Raw genomic sequence first — 23926 nt, forward strand, 5'->3', positions numbered from 1 at the left:
TTTCTGATAATTATTCTTTATTTTGAAATATTGCATTTACCATCGTAGAGGAATGCGTCCTAAAGAAGACCTTTACGTTTTTTCATTAAGAAATTTTCCATTTTGTTTTATTTTATAATTAGTTTTTGTGTATATAATAATTATTTAAAATTATATAAAAGAAAAAATGGAACTATCTTTTAAGCGCAGAGAAACCAGGTTCTGAAAGACAAAAGAAAGTTCTTCAAAAACATAACTTCTCATTTAAATACATTTTCTTAAAAAATTGTATTTAGTGTAATAATCGCAAATATATTAAAATAGATATTTGTTTTTCGTCACCACTTTTAAAACGTTGAGAGAACACTCTAATAAAAAATTACTTAGTTAAAAAATATAAACACCATTACTTGTTTCTTCAAAACTAACTAAGTATTTAAATATAAGTAAGTGTACTTTATAAATTATTTAGTAGTTGAAAGTGAGCACTTAAAAACTAAAGCAAATTTTTTATTTTGTCAATTGTTACATATTTAATCTGTTTGAAAGAGTGCTAAGGAAGTTAACTGTAATAGAAGAGAAAATAGATAAAATGTTTAAATAAAAAGAAAAAAATTATACGCGTTTACAGTGTTTATTTAAACAAATTTTTAAGGAATATATATATATATATATATATATATATATATATATATATATATATATATATATATATATATATATATATATATATATATATATATATATATATATATATATATATATATATATATATATATATATGTCACGGCGAAAGACCGAAATCGGTGGTTGTTGACTTTCACCGGTGAATGTCGACAAACACTAAATACGTCGGTGAAAGATCGAATATTTCATTACATTCTTGTACATTCAGACCCTCACCGGTGTATGTCGACAATCACAGATATGCTTTGGTGAATGTCGGAAATATTTATTACATTCGATTTTATATGAATTTATTCGTGGATATAATTACATTTATTCGATATTTTAACCCTACACTGATGTTTTTTTAAGGTTAAGTGCCACTGCCCGTTATACCCTACAGTGATGTTTTTTTAAGGTTAAGTTACTTCAAACACTGATGTTTCTTCTAATCTATCGTCAGTAAGTATTAAAATATAGAATAAATATAAATATATAAAATAAATATAATAATATTAATGAATAAATTAATATAAAATTGGATGTAACAAATATTTCGGACATTCACCAAAGCGACTATGTGATTGTTGACATTCACCGGTGAGAGTCAGAAATAAGGGTATTTAGCAAATATTTCGGACATACACCAAGCAACTACGTGAATGTCGACATTCACCATATTTCGGTGTTTCACCGTAATATATATAAGTATCGCTATGTACAGCACTTTGAACAGCTTACTACTTGAAAGTGAACATTTTAAAAGTAAAATTTTGTTATTTCTTTCATTGCAACAAATTTATTAATCTATTTTGAAATGTAATACAAAAGTTAAAGGTACATAAAAAATAGATAGAATGTTTAAATAATTAGAAAAAATTTATACGCATTTACAGTGTTTATTATTTGAACGAATTCTTAAGGAATCTATTTAAAATCATTTTTTGCTTCGAACTGCCATTTTTTTTCATTAGGAAAATATCATCCTAGAAACAAAACAAAAAAAGTATTCTCGCTTTGCACTCACTTTACACTGTCAGGATTATACAAGCTTTTCAGATGTAATCTTTTTCCTAGCCAGCAGTATTGCAAACCAAAGACACATTCTTAGTTAAATGGCAGACGAAAAAACACAGAAAAGAGTTCACAAAAGATGAGATAAAACTATTTTTTGAACGAAGAGAAGCTTTTGAGGGATAAAAGAAAATTCTAGAGAAACACTCGATTTAACAAAACCTCGACAAAAAAAAAAAAAAAAAAAAAGAATATCTCGTTACTAAAAGATTCCAAATGCCGCTTCCAGTCTTTTGTGAAAATGTGAAAAAGGATTTGGAAGGAATTGTTAGATGTTAAAAAAATAACTTGTGTAGGCAGTTAGGTTTAATGTTAAAAAAAATGAGTAAAATCTAAGGCAGACTGTTACGTCAAATGCGATTTAGTCTAGACAATTTAAACATAAAACGCTTTACTAATTTCCTTAAGAGGATTATATTTTGAAATAAATTTGCTAAAATAGCTAAATGGCGATTTTATTCATTTTTTCTTTGGGATAAGCAGCTTCAAATAAATAAAAAAAATCAATAGCATGTAAAAAGAAAATATCCCTGATGAAAATTAATAGAACTAATAAAGAATGAACAAAGTTTAAAATTTAGAATCACGTTAATTAAATTGGCAAAAAAGAAGTTTTTTTATATTTTTTTCTAAAACATCATTAAATAAAAATAAAATTAACAAATTAAACGAATAATATGGGAAATTAACCGCCTCAAAAGTGCCCTTATGAAAAAATGTAGTAATAGGTTGGCATATAAACTAAATGGAAATCTTCTGTTAACTGCCAAACTATCAATTTGGTGCTGAAATTTAGCAACTGCTTGATTTTAGAACAACCATCATCATCAAAATTTATCTGGGCCAGGGTTGGGTTTTTGACGTCAAAAAGTGGTTTTTGACATGACAAGGGTATAATACTGGTTTAAACCGTCAAAAACCCGTCAAAAACTGAAGTTTGCCAAGAAAATATATAAACTTCAAAACTACCAACAGTTGCCATGCATTATATTGAAATTTAATTATACTATAGGTAATCAGCAGGTTTTAAAATATTTTTTAATTAAAATTAAGGTAAAATAACAGATTTAAAATCTAAGAAATTTATATCCAATTGCATGTGCAGAAAAATTTTGCACAAAAATTTTTTAAATATTTATATTTTGAAAAAAAAATTTTTTTTTTGATACTTAAGAAAATTAAAAGTTTATTACTATGCATTTTTGACATATAAGGAACATATAACTAATATTTATAAGGAATTTACAAGTTATGTTGTATAAATACAAACTTGATACAAGTGTATAAAAAAATTTTTTTAATGTTATACCGAATATCTTTATTATCCAGTATGTTAATTTGAATTTAAAAGTAGTTATATTTGTGAATAATGATAAATATAATTCATATTGTTTATTATATTTATTTATAATTATTACACTAATCATTTTAAAACAATTTTTACCTCTTAATTTTTTTTCTCCACTTGTATTAAGAATACAAATAATGCATATCTTGAAAGCAAGAAATAATTATTCAACAGCTGAATATTTAGATATTCAACAAAACTATATAGTATTCAGCAAAATGAAATTCACAAGTATTTGGGTAAACTAAATTTTCAGCATAGTAAATGAATAGGCTGAATATACTGTAAATCGACACTAACTACTCTGTGTATTAAACAGAAAGCACTTAAATTTGTATTGTCTTATGTTAAAAAGATTATTAAGAAGATTTAAAAGAATATTAAAAATATTTTTCTTTAAAAGATGTCTAATGTACAAAACTGCTAATGTTTATCTTTAAAAATGTCTAATTTTTAGTATAATCTATACTATACACTAAATTTGGTTATAAATAAATTTCTTAATACTATCACTGCAGATTTTCAATAACACATGAAAATGAATACATAATATTACAAAAGATGTGAGCTTTCAAAAGTACAAGATTTTGGTTACTATTCAAAATATAAGTGTTTCTTCAAAATTTTAAATTTATTTTTTCTAGAACATATTTAGAAACACTATCCTTTATAAAAAATATATAAATTTTATGGATTAATTAAATTTCACATATAAATATAGGTTTTTGACATTTTCGACATTTTTGACAGAGAGGTTTTTGACGTGACGGTTTAAACCATGGTTTAAACCGTCAAAAACTGTCACATGTCAAAAACCTACCAACCCTTACGGTTCTTTTCCCATCCATCTTGAAACTTTGAGGTTGTATTTTCTGGTAGCTGGAATGCAAATTGGAGTGAAAAATAAGTTAAATATTTTGTATTCTAGATAAAGATGTGTCACTACAGAAATAAGAAGCCATTGGCTTTCGGTTTGTGTCTTCTTTCAGGTTTTCAAAAGTAAAAATTTCATTAAATCCTACGGTATCACTATTTATAGCTTTTTCGAAAAATTTGTAGTTAAACTTTGCAGTATGATGGTCTAAAAAACCAATGTTGAGTTCGAGATGTATGTTCTTATTTCGGATAAACCATCTTGCTTGTGCTATTTTTCGGAATATTTTGTTCTGACATCTTTTGAGTTTCTATTGGAAAGATGAGGAGATGTTACGCCAGGCCTGAGATGAGGATTTTTAGAAAAAGACGTATAATTTTATATTATTAATATATTCAGGCGGATAGGAATAATCAGCTTCTTCAAATGTAAGTGCTAAGAATGAAAATTTTGAAACTTGGGATTGATTGATTAATTTGGTTAATTCATTAATTTTTTTGAGTTTTTTCGTAACAATCATTAAACAGCCGAATCAATTTTGGGCTTACGACTACCAATGTTTAACTTCGCAGCCTTGTAATTTTGAACCTAATACAGAAGACAAGGGAACTCCTGGATCAAGTATTGGGAGAAATTTTGCCTTCGTGGAGGACTTTTTTTAAGGAATTCACCCGCATTTGCGTTACGTGGAGAGGAAAACCACGGAAACCTCCCATGGTTAGCCTTACGACAAAGGCACTCCAACCCATGATCCACTGAGGATATTTCAAGTCAGCACTGTGGGTGGTGCAAGCTGGTTCTGACCAGCCATCGCTGTGATTCGCACCCGGTACACCTCATTGGAAGGCGAACGCTCTATTCCCTGAGCCACCACTGCTCTAATTGATTGATTGATTGATTAATAAAGATTTGATTGATTGGCCAATCTTTAACATTTTGAAAAGGTTACAATTGAAAAGTGAAAAGTTTGAAAAGAGCCAATGCTCCAAAAATGGAACATTGGCGTCTAAACGGTTAAACGGGTAATAAATAATAAAATAAGGTAAAATATTATAAAACTACGTTTTGTAAGTCAAAATAACAGATACCAGAATAATAAGGTGTCAATACTAAAATGCAGTAAATATCCGTTATATCGACAATTCAGAAAAGCACTTGTTGTTATAGCAAGTTCGTCTTCGTAAGTTAATGAGAATGTTTAATGTTAAAATAGCAAGAAAATAAAAAATGAAATAGCTTTTGAAAACTCTGATTACATTAAAAGTTCATTTTAATAGTTAACTCGCAATCTGGCCATGAAGGAAAAATAAGATACGGGTACATATGCAAGATCAAAAAAAAAAAAAGTTTATTCTTTTGATGTGTGGGTACTATTCCCAAAAACAGCAGAAATTTTCTTTTCGAAAGAGGAAGTTAACTTAGCCGGTGATCACCCACACATGTTTCCCTAATAAAAGTTTAATATTGTAAGCAGAAAATGAGATCTATTTTTCACTTTTCTGTTGTGATATCAAAAATTAATGAAAATTCCTTCCATTTAGTCTTGATTCGTAGAACATTTCTCGCTTAATCAGCAGGAAATATATTCCTTGTGCTCTTAAAAATAAACTGTCGCTATAGCGGAAATTTAGAAATATTTTACACGTTATAAACATATTACTTTTGTATCTTAATCATTAGTATTTTGACGGTACGTATTTTATAAAATTGTCGTAATAGCGAACTTCTCGTACTATATATTCGTTGTATCGAGCTTTTACTGTAATAACATACGCCGTAAAAAAACGTTAATGTATGAAGTTATTTTTATTTTCTTGTTTACTTTGCCATTAAAGGTCGTGTGCCTCAAATTACTTTATATTATTTTTTTTTCTCTTAATAATTACTCTTGTTTTTCTCCCTTTTGCCCTTTCTATTAATTATTCCTTATTTCCTTCCTACTTCCTGTTCCATATTATTTACTTTTTCGTTTCTGTTTTTTTTTTTTTTTTTTTTTGTGGTCCTTTTTTACTTTCTTTTTTTCTCCCTATTTTCGCTTTTTTCATTTATTGAAACCTTTCACTAGAACCTCATGCATTCACTCCTTTATGTAGTTTCTTTCTTTTTTCGTTTTTCTTATACTTCCGAATTTTAAGTGATCTTCATTTAGTTAATATATTCATTTATGTGAGCAAGTTATTAATTTTTCTTCTTCTTTCATTTAATCCTTTTTTAATTAATAGGAGCATCTTGTTTGTTCTGCTACCAAACTCCCATTATTATTTCTCAGTCATCTTTGTTTTTCGTTGCGAAACAGAAATTTTATTGAAAACAAAAATTTATCCATTTTACAAACTTTATTCTATTACTATTACCCTAAATGGATAAATTTGTCAATTATCTTTATGAATGAAATCTTATGGATGAATGTATCCATTCTACATAATTTATTATTATTACCCTAAATAGATAAATTATTCATTTTACACACTTTATATTACTACTATTTTCCTAGATGAATAAATTTATTCATCATTGTTATAAATAAATCTTTATGGATAAATTTATCCATTTTACATATTTTAATCTATTATTATTACCGTAGTAGAATAAATTTATCCATTATCCATATAGATAAATTTATCCATTTTATATATTTTAATCTATTATTATTACCGTAGTAGAATAAATTTATCCATTATCTTTATAGATAAATTTATCCATTTTACATACTTTAATCTATTATTATTACCGTAGTAGAATAAATGTATCCATTATCCTTATAGATAAATTTATCCATTTTACATACTTTAATCTATTATTATTACCGCAGTAGAATAAATTTATCCATTATCCATATAGATAAATTTATCCATTTTACATATTTTAATATATTATTATTACCGTAGTAGAATAAATTTATCCATTATCTTTATAGATAAATTTATCCATTTTACATACTTTAATCTATTATTATTACGGTAGTAGAATAAATTTATCCATTATCCTTATAGATGAATTTATCCATTTTGTATACTTTAATCTACTATTATTACCGTAGTAGAATAAATTTATCCATTATCTTTATAGATAAATCTATCCATTTTACATACTTTAATCTATTATTATTACGGTAGTAGAATAAATTTATCCATTATCCTTATAGATGAATTTATCCATTTTGTATACTTTAGTCTACTATTATTACCGTAGTAGAATAAATTTACCCATTATCCTTATAGATAAATCTATCCATTTTACATACTTTAATCTATTATTAGATATTACCGTACTAGAATAAATTTATCCATTATCCTTATAGATAAATTTATCCATTTTACATACTTTAGTCCATTATTATTCATGAGAATTAACGTTTACCACCTTATTTACTTATTTATTTATTTTTATTTTTGAATTCAAATTTGAAAATGACAGTTAACATCGAAATTAACTCAATTATTCAAAACCAACTTAATTAATTTAAGCTAACTCAGAAGACAAATACTGAAGAAAACATATCATTGGTTACAACTTCTTGAAAATTTACCAGTCCCCGTTACAAGAAATGGCAAATTATGAAATTTTTTTTACATTTTACCCATGGCAACTAAACTTACGATTTTACTATCACTAAGAAAAGTTTTTGACAATCTTGCTTCATGTTTTCTAAATTTTTTCATTTATGATAACGCAAACTTTTGTGGAAATTCAAAACAAAATCAGACGCTTAGTTAATCGGTAGATTATACAATCTTAGGCTGATTGTAAACCATATTCACACAGTTGAAGACTCATCGCAATGCCGGAAACCATCACTACAGCACAAGAGACCAAACAGCATGAGGACTTATCGGCACAAGGCCCCGAGACAAGCATGATTAATAGTGCCGCAATTGAACCAATGAGCAGATTGCAGCCAGCAAGAGAACAGAGAATTCGGTTCTAATCTAGGTGTGTGGTTAAATGCATTTACTTGTTATTCTTGTAAATCATGTGAATCAATATCAATTTTGGTGCTTCGATAAATTATTTTTGGGCATAGATTCTGCTTTTCGGGGGGAAAAAGATTCTTTCAAGTTGTTTAGTTTAGAGTTGCTAAGTTTTAATATAATTGATGACGAGATTGATTTATAATTTTTTATTATTCCTAGTAATATACATCCTGCTTTTACAATCACAGCAAATTATCTGTAAACGTCAATATATTCAGACTAATCTGTAAAAACAGTATTTTTTAAAAGGCTCCCCTGCTTTGGCAACCATCCGATCTGCAAGTGAAGTCGAGCACTTTACGGTAGAACAGTTTAACCCTTTCGAAGGCCTTGGTAAGTATACTTACCACCAATTTTTGAAGCCCATTGTGAACTTTTTTACCACTTTTAATTTAGGTTTCCATTTGCTAATAACTTCAGCTTTCTTGAAGAATGTTTGAATAAAATTGGTAGTTTAAGAAAACGTACAAAAGTATAAGTTTGTAGCTTTTATAAAATTTATTTTATAAATAACGAAAAATAAAAGTCAGTAAGTTCCTAATAGGCCGTGGTAAATATACTTACCACCAAAAAAAATGGCATTAAAATTTAGATTTTTTTATATAAACTAAATGAGCTTTTTTTCTTATATCAATTACTATTCTTATATAAATTTCAATTCCAAAAATACTTTAATTTACCTTCAGTAGAAATAAATGGCCTATTAAAGGGTTAACGAGGACCGATACAGCGCATCCTCGGTCCCTACGCAGGCTGATCGAAGTTGTTCTCCACCCGCTTACTGACCGCAGCCAATGATGCTTGACTTCGGTGTTCTACTGGGAACCGTGTCTTTACGATCAGTTCACTGCGGTACAGAGATTTTTGGATTCATGACTGATTCAGGCGCCTAATTCGGGAGTTTCCTTGTCTTCTGGGTTAGGTTCAAAATCACAAGACTACAGAGTTGAACATCGATAGTCCTATAACTCAGATTTGGATCTGCTGTTCACAGCCAGTTATTATATAAAATAAAATGAAGCAATTTGTTTAGATAAATGTGAGTTGTAGTAAAGGTTATTGTGAGGTCAAGAAGAGAAACCAGCACTTGGGAGCTGTTTGGTGTTGAATTACCGGTTGGCGAGATTATTTGTCGCCAGCCATCTTTAATGTAACCTAAAAACTATTCATTCTTGTTTTGACACTTTGAGAGCGTATGGTCGCTCCGTAATGTAACTTCATGCGTGAACTAATCAACTAAATTACTTATGTTAAATAAATATTTATTAATTATCATACAGTCCATTACATTAAAATTTAATTGAGCTATCACGGGACCGTACAGTTGGTACAGGAGCTATTTTCTTGTTTCTTATGCGTTCGTTTATTTGATCATTTTTCATTGAGTTTATTTGCATATATTTAATAAATTATTCTATATATAAACCCAGAAGTACACGTTTGAAGCCAATTCCTTACAATAGGTAAAATGTTAAATACCCCACCCACCTTCCTATAAAATAATTGGCATAAAAATCAAATTAATTACAGGTAATAAGCTAAATGAATTTCGTTTTATTTAATCTCAATTCCAAGAATATTCTAACATAAAATCTCCTTGGCCTTTTATAGAGTTACATTCTCTCCCCCCCCCCACAAATTTTTTTTTAAATAATGAAACTGTTATTTTTAGTCAAAATTATTTAGTGGCATAGTATTGAAATGAACTCATACAATACCATAAACAAGAAGGCTTTAAACCAAAACACGAATGAGTTTTAAAGCTGTCAAAAATACTTACGACATTTAAAAATCATCAAAATTGTTTATTACTGGGAGTTAGTAAATCCATACAAATCCAGAACGAAACAAACGCAACGAATGATAAAAACACATTAATTATGATTTGTAATCAATTTCCAAGACAAGTTTTAAAGTATTCTTTTAGACTACAACATTGCTCGTTGGAAGGTAGATTATTTTTAAGCCACCAAAAGTTTCCTTTACGGGACTATAATTTGTTTCAAACCTTGGTGAATATTTTACTAATTAGAAAATGAGACTCTGACAAGTCATTAGTACACTAGTAAATATTTTAAACAGAAGATGAAAACTTTTGAAAATCGGAGAATTTTTGAAAAATAACGCATACCTCTAGTTCTCGTAAATTTAAATCTGACTCAGAATGAAAGGAAAAATCGTAGTAAAGTGTAAAACTAAATCAACTTATCTGCAAGACTTTCTAAATGAAATTAATCCGTTGCATGGAAAGGAAAACTGCTAAACATTGCATAGTTATTTAGACGACTATTGAATTCAGACCCACGATTCGTCTAAATTTAAGGATAATTTACATCAGAATTGATAGCAGTAAATATATCAATTATCTTCATGATTTAAAACTTCATTTGCTGAACAAAATGAGAAAGTGGAAAGGAAAGTCAACGTGTTTCGAGCGCTCAAAAATAAGTGCTCATTCTACAGACTCGCCAGACATGAATGAGAAGAAAAAAACAAAGGTGATTTGAAACAGAAATCGGTAAGTTGCCAACAAAAAAACTGGAAAACAAAGTGTAAAACAAAGCTAGAACACGTCAGCCAAATTCTTTTTGTTTTCCTCACTCGCGTCTGGCGAATCTTGAGAATGGACACCTATTTTTTAAAGCCCTAAACATGTCGACTTTTTCTAACAATTAATTTCAACAATGTAAAGCAAATGATGTTTTATATCATCAAATACATATTTTGCTTCAGTTTCTTGGGATTTTTCATTTAAATCAATTATCAATCTTCTGGATTGTTTTCTGATCTGAATTATGCACACCGAACTATCACTAAGGATGAATCCCAAGCCGTCGCCAATAGCCTATTAGTGTAGCTCTACGTTAGAAATCGAATTATATCGATCTAATTAATGAAAAGTTAACGGTTCCAGAAGTTTTTGAAGTGAATGTTTAAAAAAATGCGTTTTTCAGAAAAACGCGTTAAAGACAAGATGGTAACAATTCAGACAGTAAATAATCATTCAGACAGTTATAAAGCATATTTCGCTGATCCGCACACCCATAAATCAGGGATACACTCATAAACGTCCTTGATGGTGATCTGAACACAGTGAAAGCGCGAATTACACTAATACTACCATTTAGATGGATAAACAAATAGTTATGCTAAGCCCCGATCTCTGCAACACACTCCCCAACAGTCCAGTCATGCGTGGATTTTGTCTAACTTAAAATGCGTGGATCTTTTACCCATGGGCCTTACATTAAAGTAGATACTGAATCAAATCGAAAAAAGAGCAATCTGATTTGGCACCCAGCATCAAGACAAGGAATTGGATTTCGGTCTAAGAGACGAAGACGAAACACTGCCACCGAAACTTTTATTTGAAAAATTTTAAAATTTGGTATAATATTCTTAAAACGACGAACTATGCAAACGATAATACATTTTTCTGTTTTAAAAAAAATTTAACTACAAGAATAGTTATTTTTTTCCAGCCTCCACGGATACATTAAACGAAAAACTGTACGAGTACAGAGCAAAATAAATTTATAACCGAAAGTTATGTACAAACTTGTACTTGGAATGATCACCGTGAAAACTTCCAAACAATGGTTATATCCGTAAACTATCTTTCATATCTCTACTTTGGAACATATTGTCGTTCGCAAATTGTATCGGAAGGTTCAATTCGTAAATTCTCATTGAGCTGAAAGCTCTAGGTACAAATTGCGAGCTGCTGTCTGGAAAAAACTGGAGTATTTTCCCTCGTTTTTCCGCTAACATATTTTTTCATAGATTATTCCTATTTTTTATTATTTATTTTTATTATTATTTATGATACTATTGTTATTTTGTTAGCTTCGAGACAAAATGATATTGTTTAGAATCGTTGTAATTTTTTTTTCCATTTTTGTCTTCTATTTTGTTTAGTCTGACGTATTTTGAGAACGGGTTCTAATGCAGTTTCAACACGGACGATGCGTCCTAACTCCAGTAGAAGTTTGTCGCTGTTATATATAACGGTTTTTAACTTCTATATTTCGATAACAGAATAAAATAAACATGCAAAAAAACTATAAATACAGATCGTGGATTTGAAATCACCGATACCTAAGTATCTAAGATCTGATGTTATTCATGTTTATTAGAAAGAAAGAAAAAAAGAAAAACAATAAAAGCATTTTCGGTGAAAGAAGAGCATCCAAGAGGAGATTGCTGGCAATTTTTTAATTGGAATTTGTTATATACATTAGCGATACCGTTAATTTTGCTCTATATCGTTGTTCCGCGTGCACAAAATATATAATAAAAATGCTAATAATAAGTAACCTTAATTTGTATTGTTACAAAATTATTTGCATTTAAATTTTTTTTTTTTTTATAAATTGTTGTCATCTTACCATATATGGCAACGTTACTTTTAAAAAGTAACGAGTAAAAGTACAAGTATTTTTAAAAAAAGTAACGAGTAAAAAGTAAAAGGTTCTTATTTTAAAAAGTAACGAGTAAAAAGTACAAGTAAAAGTGCAAGTACTAAACAAACAAAGTAACGATTTAAAAGTATATTTCTAGGAAATCGAAAATTCAAAGTAACCTAAAATTTTATTGAATAATATTCTTATGTTCATTAATGTTTTTGCAAAATTGTTGTTATTTATTTAATTATTTTTAATTTTGAAAGTTATAGACATTAATTTATTTTTAAATTCGGAAGAATATTATAATATAATTTTATAATATAATCGTATAACATAATTTTAATATCAAACTTTTTATGGATTTGCACGAAAAAGAAATTTTATCTATTGATTTTAATTTTTAGTTTATTATTTTTATTTATTTAAATTACTATTGATTTAAAATTGTTTTACTCTATAGAAACGCGTTTTAAATGCACAATCATAAACAAAGCAAACACGGGGTTTCAGATAGCTTTATGATCTTTGAGCTAGTAAAAAATAATTGAATGTGCAATATAAGTTGGAACAGAACAGTTTACAGTTTTATTTGTAACAATGGCTAATGCGAGAAAATCATTTTCCGAACATTTCTGCCTAACGGAATAATTAAACTTCCGAGTTTTCAAGAATTAAAATAGTAATTATAATACTTTTCAGTAGCATAAATAGTTCTGAAGTTCTGAGAGATTTGACTAGACGTTATTTGACAAGGTCGGGCATAAACATAATTTTAATAAAAAATGTATTTAGTAAAAAATGTATTAAGACAAAAATGTATTATTAGTGAGTTCAAAATTAAAATTGAAAAACGTAATAACAAAATCCAACATTTTTTACATGTATAAAATAAATGCATAAAACTCGAAAATGAATGAAAATAACTTGCTAATTAATATTTTTATTCATTTTGCAAAATAATTGCATTTCGAAAGTGGTGTCAATGAGTCTGCTGCGAAAATTTCTCAGAACGTCCTTAGCCACGCTGAATAAGCGCTCCACGGGAGCACTAGAAGGTACTGCAGTATTATATTTCACATATAATTTTTTTACGATTGGATTTTTTTTAGAAAGCTTACCGAGTTTTAGAAAAAAGTAACGATTTCATTCGACATTTCCGTTACAAATACTTGTACTTTTTCCCTAAAAAAGTAACGAAAGTACAAATAAAAGTACTAAATTTGAAGAGTAACGAAGTACAAGTAAAAGTACGTACTTTTTACTTGTACCGGCGGTACAAGTAACGAAAGTAAAAGTACTGCCATATATGCATCTTACTAAAAGCGAGAAAAAAAAACGATTTAAGTTTAAGTACTTGTAAACATACCTTATCATTTCATTCTCTCCCACTAATGTGCAAAACGAATGAGAAACACATAAGCGTTAACATAAGATAAGCGTAAAATGAGATAAGATAATCTTGAGAACATTTTATTTTAGATATGCTAAAATAAATGTCTTGCCATAAAGGAAAAACTGGAAGTATGTGTAGATCATTCATCAAACTAACACGATTAAGTTCAGTAGAAGATTTTTTTTTAAACTTTAGTTCAATAAGAATGGAAACCAAGCCTGACGATCAGTCCACTGCGGGACTAGTTTGCATATAAAAAGGAGTTTTAATTTATGTGAATTTTAGAACCACCAAATCTTTGGAAATTTTATTTTGACTTTGAAACTATAGTAATAAATTGTTGAACGAATTCGATAAAATAATTTTTGTTCAAAAAAATGTTTGTTAAATAAATAAGAAATTGTTGTCAAATATTGTATATAATTATATTCAAATCCATTAAATTAAAAATTATATTTCGTTTTTATAAACGTTAAAACAAGAACTTATTTTAAAAAATGTCATTCAGTTTTCAAGAGAGCCGCACTCTTCCCTTCAAAAAATTGCAATTCTTAAAGGTATTTGACAAAAACAGGTACACATTAAATGCATAATTTCAACAAAAAAAAAAAGACAATTTTTTTAAAAAATTAAGAAAAAGTAAGCATTTTTTTGACATTTTCGTTACAAATACTTGTACTTTTTCCCCGAAAGAAGTAATTGAAAAAAAGTGAAAGTACTGAATTTAAAAAATAACGTACTAAATTTTATTGTCATGTTACGCAGCTAGGGACGATTGTTGTTCTTGTGCTTTTGGAATGGTACATTTATTTATTTAAATTATCTTAATTTTATGTTAATTTTACATTTTGTAGTAACTACTGTCAAACATTGCATTCAAATAGACCCAGAAATAGCTAATTTATATAAGTTTGTAATTTAGAGACTTACTTGAGATGCTGGTCATGTTTACATAAACTCATAATACGTTCACAGACTATAAAAGGTGGAGTTGTCTTAGAGAAATTCAGTCAATCAGATGAAAATAAAACGAACCCAAATTTTCAGATCCATCGTCACGATTTTTATTTTAAAAAAATTTTTGAAAATGTAATTACCATAAAATTTTGATGCAATATACACCTCTTAACCACCTTTTATTGAGTTATCTGAAAATTATAAAAAATTGGTGATTTTTCAGGCGTCAATCTTGTTTTTTTTGCAACAAACCTAAATTTTCCAATTATGACACGAATGTTTCTGGTGTTAGTAATTTTATTTGCATTTTTTTTATATATTTATTTGGGTTAAATAGACATCTTAATATATTAACAAATAAAATATAAGTAACAAAAAAAGATGTTATACAATATATCAGTTACTTTTTCAAATAATTGCATTTTAAAAATTATTTTGAGTACTCAGGCTCATAAATGGTAAAATTGAGTCACCGGTAACTAAGGAGTTTCCAGGCTCATAAATGGTAAAAATGAGTTACCGGTAACTGAAGAGTTTCTAGGCTTATAAATGGTAAAAATGAATTACCGGTAACTGACGAGTTTCCAGGCTCATAAATGGTAAAAAAGAGCTACCGGTAAATAATGAGTTTCTACACACTTAGATGGTAAAAATGAGTTATAAGTATGTAAGGAGTTTCCAGGCTCATAAATGGTAAAAATGAATTACCGGTAACTAACGAGTTTCCAGGCTCATAATTGGTAAAAATGAGTTACCGGTAAGTCCGGTTAGTAAACGAGTTTCAGTAACTATTTCATTTTACCACTTTTTACATTTTTCCACACTACTTTTAATACAAAGTACATGTATTTGTGATTTAATGCTATAACAACTAATGTCAATGTTTACCAAAAGATAACTTAATCGTCAAAAAAATAATAATTCTTAGTAATAACAAGCCCAATAAAGTTTCTTACAGGATATCTGAAAAATCGTTTTAAGAAAATCATTTCTTTTATAGCTTTCTATTCTAAAAATATTAAATATCATAAGTAAAGCGTCAAAATAACTTTAAAAATGTTGCTACCAGTATTAGTACTACCAGTTTACCTGGACGCTAGTAAGCCAAGTGAATTGTCCGATAACTAGATGTCGGATAATCGGAATTCTATTGTACATAAAATGAACTTTTAAAACATACTTGTAAATTTTAGTTTACGATTATATATCTTAATCTTTCGAACATAATTTATAATACCATTCACGAGGACACGATTTATTCCCATTAAAAAGAAAGAAAAAATGCCCTCCAAAACTACATCAAAAATAAAATACAACATCACAAACATATCAAATCTTGTCTCACTTTCGATTACACTTTCGGAAAGGGAATCCCTTAGGGAAAAATAAAGAAAATAAAACACAAAATGATTTGACATCAGCGTCGAAATATCCCTGAGATCAGTCATAAATAGGGGGGAAAGTTGAGAGTAAAACACAACCTTTTTATTCATTTCATCTATGAAAGATCTCTCTCGAGCATCTCCTGAGACGGGATGCGGAAGATGGGTCCGTCCATTTCCATTGTTTCCATGGCAACTAGAGATGATTGCGGTCACATTTTTATAGCCATCCCTATTTAATTAAGTCTTGAACCATCTGCGCTTTCCTAATCGGAAATGTATGCAAGCCTCCTTTTGTGTTAAGCTTTTCTCTATGCCGAAACTGCTTATGCAAATTGCATATTTCGTTCAGTGAGTTAGTTGTTCATAGATTAAAATCGCAGCCCGAGAGGAAGTCTGCGAGGAGGGGGGGGGGTTGTTACGTCAGGCATTGTAGTTATGAAATAATGATTCTGTAATAAGTAGCGACCTACTTAATGTTTTAATACCGAGATGTGCTTGATGAAAACCATCCAGTGGCAACTTGGTTTCGATATGACTAATTGGCATCTTTTGGAATGTTGCGTATTTGGTTCAGTAAAATTATTTTTTAGGGATTATCAAAACAAACTTCTAAACTGTTATCCGCTGTAAATTAAATTTTTTAAAAAATTGCATTTAAAAATTTTAAAGATTTAAATAATTTTATTTTTGTCAGTCCGAACTGTGTCGAAGGAGTATTTTCACTGGAGATCAAGAGTTTATTGCAGACATAATGCGTAGTACGTTCTTTGTTCCATGAATCAGAAAAAGTAATTTTTTTCTCCCTTTTAATCCACATAAAATGCAGGCGAAGGTGGTCACAAACAAAAAGGTTACAAGCGTGACATACGACGATTTATTTAAAGTACTCAAAAAATGTAAAATAGAAGATGCATACCTGTCGATCATTTTTCGACATTTTATTCTTATTTTTTATTTTTAACCAGAGTTGAACAGCCGACACAATTCTGAGTTTACAACTTTCGATGTTCAACTCCATAAGCCAAGGCTTTTTACAGTTCTTGTCGTATATCTGCTTTCAGTTTTGAAAGGATTTAACCGTTCCAGTCGTTAGTCTGCTCTCAGACTCCAAGGCTTTTTACAGTTCTTGTCGTATATCTGCTTTCAGTTTTGAAAGGATTTAACCGTTCCAGTCGTTAGTCTGCTCTCAGACTCCAAGGCTTTTTACAGTTCTTGTCGTATATCTGCTTTCAGTTTTGAAAGGATTTAACCGTTCCAGTCGTTAGTCTGCTCACAGACTCCAAGGCTTTTTACAGTTCTTGTCGTATATCTGCTTTCAGTTTTGAAAGGATTTAACCGTTCCAGTCGTTAGTCTGCTCTCAGACTCCAAGGCTTTTTACAGTTCTTGTCGTATATCTGCTTTCAGTTTTGAAAGGATTTAACCGTTCCAGTCGTTATTCTGCTCTCAGACTCCAAGGCTTTTTACAGTTCTTGTCGCATATCTGCTTTCAGTTTTGAAAGGATTTAACCGTTCCAGTCGTTAGTCTGCTCTCAGACTCCAAGGCTTTTTACAGTTCTTGTCGTATATCTGCTTTCAGTTTTGAAAGGATTTAACCGTTCCAGTCGTTAGTCTGCTCTCAGACTCCAAGGCTTTTTACAGTTCTTGACGTATATCTGCTTTCAGTTTTGAAAGGATTTAACCGTTCCAGTCGTTAGTCTGCTCTCAGACTCCACAGCAGAAAACCATATAGCTCTTAGAGTATTCAATAACATTGTTCTCTAAAATCGATAGACTTTGTAGGTATATTTAAGATAGATAAATTATTCAAAATAATATATTACAAATTAAGTTTAAGTGTTTGCTCTTTTTTATCTTCATTATCCTGCATATTATGTTACTCTGACAAAAATTAATTCCGACCGGTGTGAGAACTATGTTTAAATTTAAGACGACCGTGAAGGATTAAATACTTTTGCCAGACAGTCGTTGAAATTTTAATTAAAGATTAATTCTCTTTATTGAAAACATGACTATCAATTCTGATTGTGATGCCCAGGAAACAATTGAAATTTGCGTCGTCATCAAGTACAGAAACTAATAGAGATTTAAGTGCTCTAGCTAGACGAAAAATGGTCGAAATTTTAATAGTAAGAATCACCCTTTTCAGATAGGGTCGCGAGTTAATAAAAAAGTTGCACAAAATTTCTAAAACGTATCATTTTTAGTAATATTTGTATTATATAAAACTTAAATGCGTGTGTATATTGTTACTAAACAAATGAATTTTCTTTTTCATGTGGGCAACAAGGAACTGAAATATCAAGTGAAAGAGCAGTCATAAGCATGAAAAAGAAAATTATTAATTTTCCTAACAATAAACCTATTCCCGTTTAAATGCTTTTCGCGTGTGTAGCGAAATGCTGAAACAAACTCATCAATAAGTTTGGCAGAAAGGTTATATATTTCTATAAGGTTATTTGTGTGGGTAGCATAATTATTTCGACCAATGCTTTAATTTACTTATGTTGTTTAGAATAAAGGTCTTAAAAAAGTAATTACTTCAAACACTGATAATTAAAATTAAGTATAAAGAATATATGAATTATTCAAATATAATTTTCATGTAGCAGTAAGAAGCATATATATATATATATATATATATATATATATATATATATATATATATATATATATATATATATATATATATATATATATATATATATATATATATATATATATATTCACGGAATGAATATGTTGCATGCAAAGATGCATGCAAAATACATAACTAACCAATTGGCTAATAATGTGAGCTCGAATTGTGTAACTGTCAGAAAGGTACTGTGAAAGCAGTTCCGGGTGTTGGCGAGCGAAACGAGCAGGGGTTGGAAACCATTAGTTAATAAATATTGTGTTGTTTGTAATGAAACTTGAACAATCCAAGTTCACCAGCCATTGGCCTTTTGCGATTTAAATCAGGAAAGTGCACCGGAAGGGTGAAAGCGCATCTTAGCTCCGAACCCCCCGGATAGATGGCAGCACCACTCAGTCAGGAGACCACTTCCTCAATTTAAACATAGATAAGAAAGGGACTGCTCAGCGACCAACCAGAACTTTCGATTCCACAGTACGCATGTACTCGGCAGATCTTGGCCTTGGCGAACTTGGCCAAGGTCTTGGCGGAGTCGAGGATTGAATCTGATTCGGAGGGGCGCATAAATATTATTTATGATGAAAAGACATTATGAATAATATTTTTCATTAATATCAGTCTATTTATTCTATGAGAAATTATTTTCGAAATGGAGTCTATAAAAGCTATTGAACTGTAAAGTCATACTTGAATTTGTTACTGGGATTTAATTGCGTTTCCGCAAAAAGACTCAGACTTTCATTCTCAAATGTTTTTCCATTTTAAAATTTCACTCAAAGGATTTAACGAAATGTGCAATTACCAAATCATGAAAGAGAAAATTTTAAATTAGAGATATCTCTTGAGGATGTCGTACACAGCTTTTGTTATTTGTTACATACTTTTCTGATATTATCTCTTAATGCTTGTAAATTTCCCGAAATCTCAGAAGAATTGGAGTAATTTTATTAAACAGTGATTCTGTTCTCAAAATTAATTAACTTAAAAGGGTATAAAAATGAAGCTCATTAGAATTAAACAAAAAATAATACAAATTGAAAAGCTTTTAATTAGAAAAGGAGTAGATATTCATTTAATTAGTTTTCAATTAATGGTTATTAAAAACAAACAACGGCAATTTTTACATTTTTCTGTACTGTAATTATTTGCGGGATATTAACCGCGATTTAATTTGTGAGGAGTTTTAATTTCAGAAGAAAAAATATTCTTGCAATTTCCAGATTACAGGATAAGAGTTAATTAATTAAAAATAGATGGAATTAATATATTAAAGATTAACGCTACCAGGTAGGTAGTAAATATTGTTACAAAAATAAGTGTATCAATAACGGATAAATTTTTATTTGTTTAATTAAAAAAAAATCTGCATTTTATTAGGATGAAATTTGAAATTGACAATGACAAAAATAAGAAACACAATTTAAACTGCAAAAAAAATAAGGGAAAAAAACATTTCTAAACACATAAATCACATTTTATTCACCGTTAAAAATTTTCAATATCGAAAGTTTCTAAATTTTCTTTTTTTTTGCATTTAAAAAAAAAATATTTCAATACATTTGACTTGTCTTTATTTCCTAATTGGAAAATCACTGAAGCAATTGCGAGGCATAAGATAATAACAGATTTAAAACAAATTTATTTGGCAAACTTTTGTTCAAAATTTGTGCTTTCTGAAATACTGCGGTGTCGCTTCAATTTCTTAAAACCATTGCCATTTAAGAAATATATATATTGTATAAAACGCTAATACGTACGTATGTATCAATAAAACCGATGATATTTCTTTTTTCGTGCTGGCAACAGTTTTCATTTTTAATTGATTGGATTCGGCGCGCAAGAGCACGTAGTGAGCAACCAGATAACAATAACCAGAGTGAGCATTATCAGGTTGTTCAATTCAGATTCATGCACTAAAAACATGACAATATTTAATTTAAACTCAATTAGGAATTAATTGAAGTGAGAATGCTTTAAAAGGCCGCTGTTGAATTGATATTTTTCTACTGGGAGCTACCTAAACGTCTAAAAAACGTTTAAGTGTTTGTATTGAATGCATTGAATTTTTTTTATATTTCGCGTTTATTTATGCATTGAATTTTCACGCTTTAAAATGCAGAATATTAGTGAAGCAATATTTGATAATTTATTTTGCTAATATGTTTCTTATTTAGCTAATGTTTTGATTTTTTCACCATGTACAATCTAAATAGCTAATATACTTTTTTAAAAGCCAATAAGAACATTGGTAGAATTCATCTACATAAGTTTTTTTTTTTTTTTTTTAATGGCGGGCACTTGGAGCTATTGTCCATTGGCCACAGAAAGTGCCAGAACTGATAATTCTCTTTTCGTTACCCAGTGGGCACCTGTGGCGAAGCCACGGCGGTGGAACAGCGTCGCCCACGTCACACTACCACAACCCGTTTATAGGGCGGGTCACATTCACACATTCACACACAAAGGAGAAAGGAACGGAACACAGGAGGGAAAGAAACATCCATGCCTTGCCCGGGATTCGAACCCAGAACCTTTCTGATGCAAGGTCAGTTCCCTGCCCCCTACACAGACTGGTCGGCTCATCTACATAAGTACAATACTATGTCTTTGATGATAAAATACTATGTCTTTGGTGATAATATATTATGTCTTTGTGCTAGAACATTGTGTTCATTGGCGAGAGAGCGCAGCGAGCCATGGTTCACGGCTTGAACCACATAGGATTGCGTAGCAATTCTCGGGGGTTGGCGAGCGTTAGCGAGCAGGGGGCGGAGCCTCCTAGTTAGTTTATAAATATGGTATAGTTCTTCAAAGAATCAGTCGTTTTATATGATTTGAAACTTTTGGCACCAATTTTCATAGAACACTCAGTCAGTGGCAAAGATTTTTTCCTTTGCGTTTTTTTTTTAAAGTTTATTTAGAATGAAAATCAATTGAATTGACTAATGAATCAATTGTATTGACTAATGAATCGCCTATTAGTAATTTTGTTCGATAATGTTTCCCTGTAATTTCAAAGTGTGGGCAAAAATTATTATAAAAGAAAGACTCATTTTTAGTAGCAAAAAACTGAAGAAAAAAAAGTGCTGATTTACAACGATATATTAATTGAATGTTATACCATAAAAACAGCAAAAGAAGCAGATGTTTGTAGGGGAAAGTTAAGTAAGGTAGGCAGGGTAACACATGCCTTAATTGCCATAAAAGCTTCAGTATTTTTGTGTGAATTACCGAACTTATGTGTGGCTTTGCATTATCATGCTGGATTACAAATCTATAATGATTAACTAGCACTGTACCTCTATATGTTTCTATGATAGATTCGTTTTATTATCAGCTGTTACACTAAACAAAAATCATAGGAAAAACTGAAGCTCATTCAAACAAAGGAACAACGGCCACTTGTTACGAAAATTATGTCATAACTTTTCGGAAATCCTAGAATTATTTATTCATAATATGGTAACGGGACTATTTATTTAAGGGTAAAATCTGTTTCAGAAATTAAAACCTTTGATAACAGCATATTATATTTCAAGGCACCAACTACAGAGCAGACGACATTTTAATGACTGGATGAAACTTAAACTTCTGATATATCGTCTGCGAATATTAATATTTTAATTTTAAACCTTGAGTCTATTTACAAGTAATTTACGTATATTTAACTGTGGCACATACTTAATTTATAGATATAGACATTTTACATTTATCGTCGGAATTATTTGTAACTGCGGAATATAGAGCTTTAAAAGCTCGCGAGAGACACTCCTTTTAGCGTTTGCAACTTTCACATTTAATTAAAAAATAAAAGTAGTTTGGAAAAGATACGCCGCACAGTGTTCGAATTACTATTTAAATTGAATTTGCAGCTTCTAGCTGAAAGCATTTCCGGAGGGATTTAGTAATCGATGAAAGGTAATTTTCAATGATAAAATATTTAAACTAGCCTTTTCTACATTAACTAATTTTTATTCGGAATGCACTATCTATTAACAATTATATATTCATGGGATGCAGACGGGAAATTTCAATAGAATAAAAAATTAACTTCAACTTTCTTTTATAAAATATAGTTTTTATTATGTATTTATTTAGTTTATTCTATTAATACTTTTCTTTACATCTATAAAGATATTTTCCTGAAATAAAAAACGGGTATTGCGTGAAAATTTATCGTGAATTACGTGAATTTCATCTACTATTTCACTTTAACTTATTACATTCTTAAATTGTTAATTTCTTATGTATCAAGATAGTTTGAAATTACTTAGGCGGCCAATATTATAGCTTTAATAATATTTTAAAAATCACAAGTAAATATTTGTTTAAACAAGTTGAATCCACAAAAGCTCATTTCTGTTCAAAATTATTAATCATATTATTTAAATTCCTGCAATGTTAAAATATATATAATTCTAAAGAAAAGCGTTCACTTAGATTTGCTGAAACATAATCTAATAAGTTTTATTTATTTGAATTCTTCCATAGGCTACTTTGTATCTGCCAAGCTATTTCAAAAACAAAGAAACAGTTTTAAATATTTTGCTTTCTTTTATTTTACAAAAAAAACTGATTATTTTGCATAATTGGAATATTTTTGATGTAATGCGGGAGATACAAAGCTGCTAAAATTTAAAAGACAAATCAGACTAATTACGGAGAAAAACTTGTTTTTATTTATCTTGTCTTCATTAACTAACTTTAGTTTAAAAGTAATAGCGATGTACAGTACACAAAGAAATAAACCTACCACCCTGAATAACTTTTGATCCAATAATTGAATCATCTCAAACTTAAGGGTTCGAGGGGGGGTGACCTCAAATATACTAATATGCAATGATATTTTAAGTTACGAAATCAGACAAAAAGTTGTACTTTCATTAAATAAATATACCTTTTTTTCCAACGGGTTCGCATTTCTGACGCCCAAAATATAGGGGATAGCCACAATCTGGGAAATATAGTCCCAATAGTTTGGACAGAAAAGCGGCATTAATTTCGAACCCCTTAACGTTAATTTCACTTTTTGCAAATTTCACCATATCTCGAGAGAGTTTTAAGCGAGTTGAAAAAATGTTCACACAGAATTACAAAATTTGTTTAGCCACAGAAATAATTCCATGCAAAAAATAAAATTTTGTGAGTATTTATTACTTTTTATTATCTATATACAGGGTGTCTATAAAAGAACTCCGGGGTTTTGAGGCAAAATATTTTAATGAAATAAAAAA

The 23926-nt window shown here is 29.4% G+C and overlaps 1 protein-coding gene across 2 annotated transcripts in view; it reads right to left on the reverse strand.

Annotated features, from left to right (window-relative positions):
- LOC107443541 (rabphilin-3A) overlaps positions 1–23926 on the reverse strand; it is a 105939-nt gene that overhangs the window by 76272 nt on the left and 5741 nt on the right. The gene's annotated exons all lie outside the window — the stretch shown is intronic.

Source organism: Parasteatoda tepidariorum, chromosome 5 (genome assembly GCF_982258835.1).
Source record: "Parasteatoda tepidariorum strain Cologne lab strain chromosome 5, Ptep-v5.0, whole genome shotgun sequence".
Lineage (NCBI taxonomy): Eukaryota > Metazoa > Arthropoda > Arachnida > Araneae > Theridiidae > Parasteatoda > Parasteatoda tepidariorum.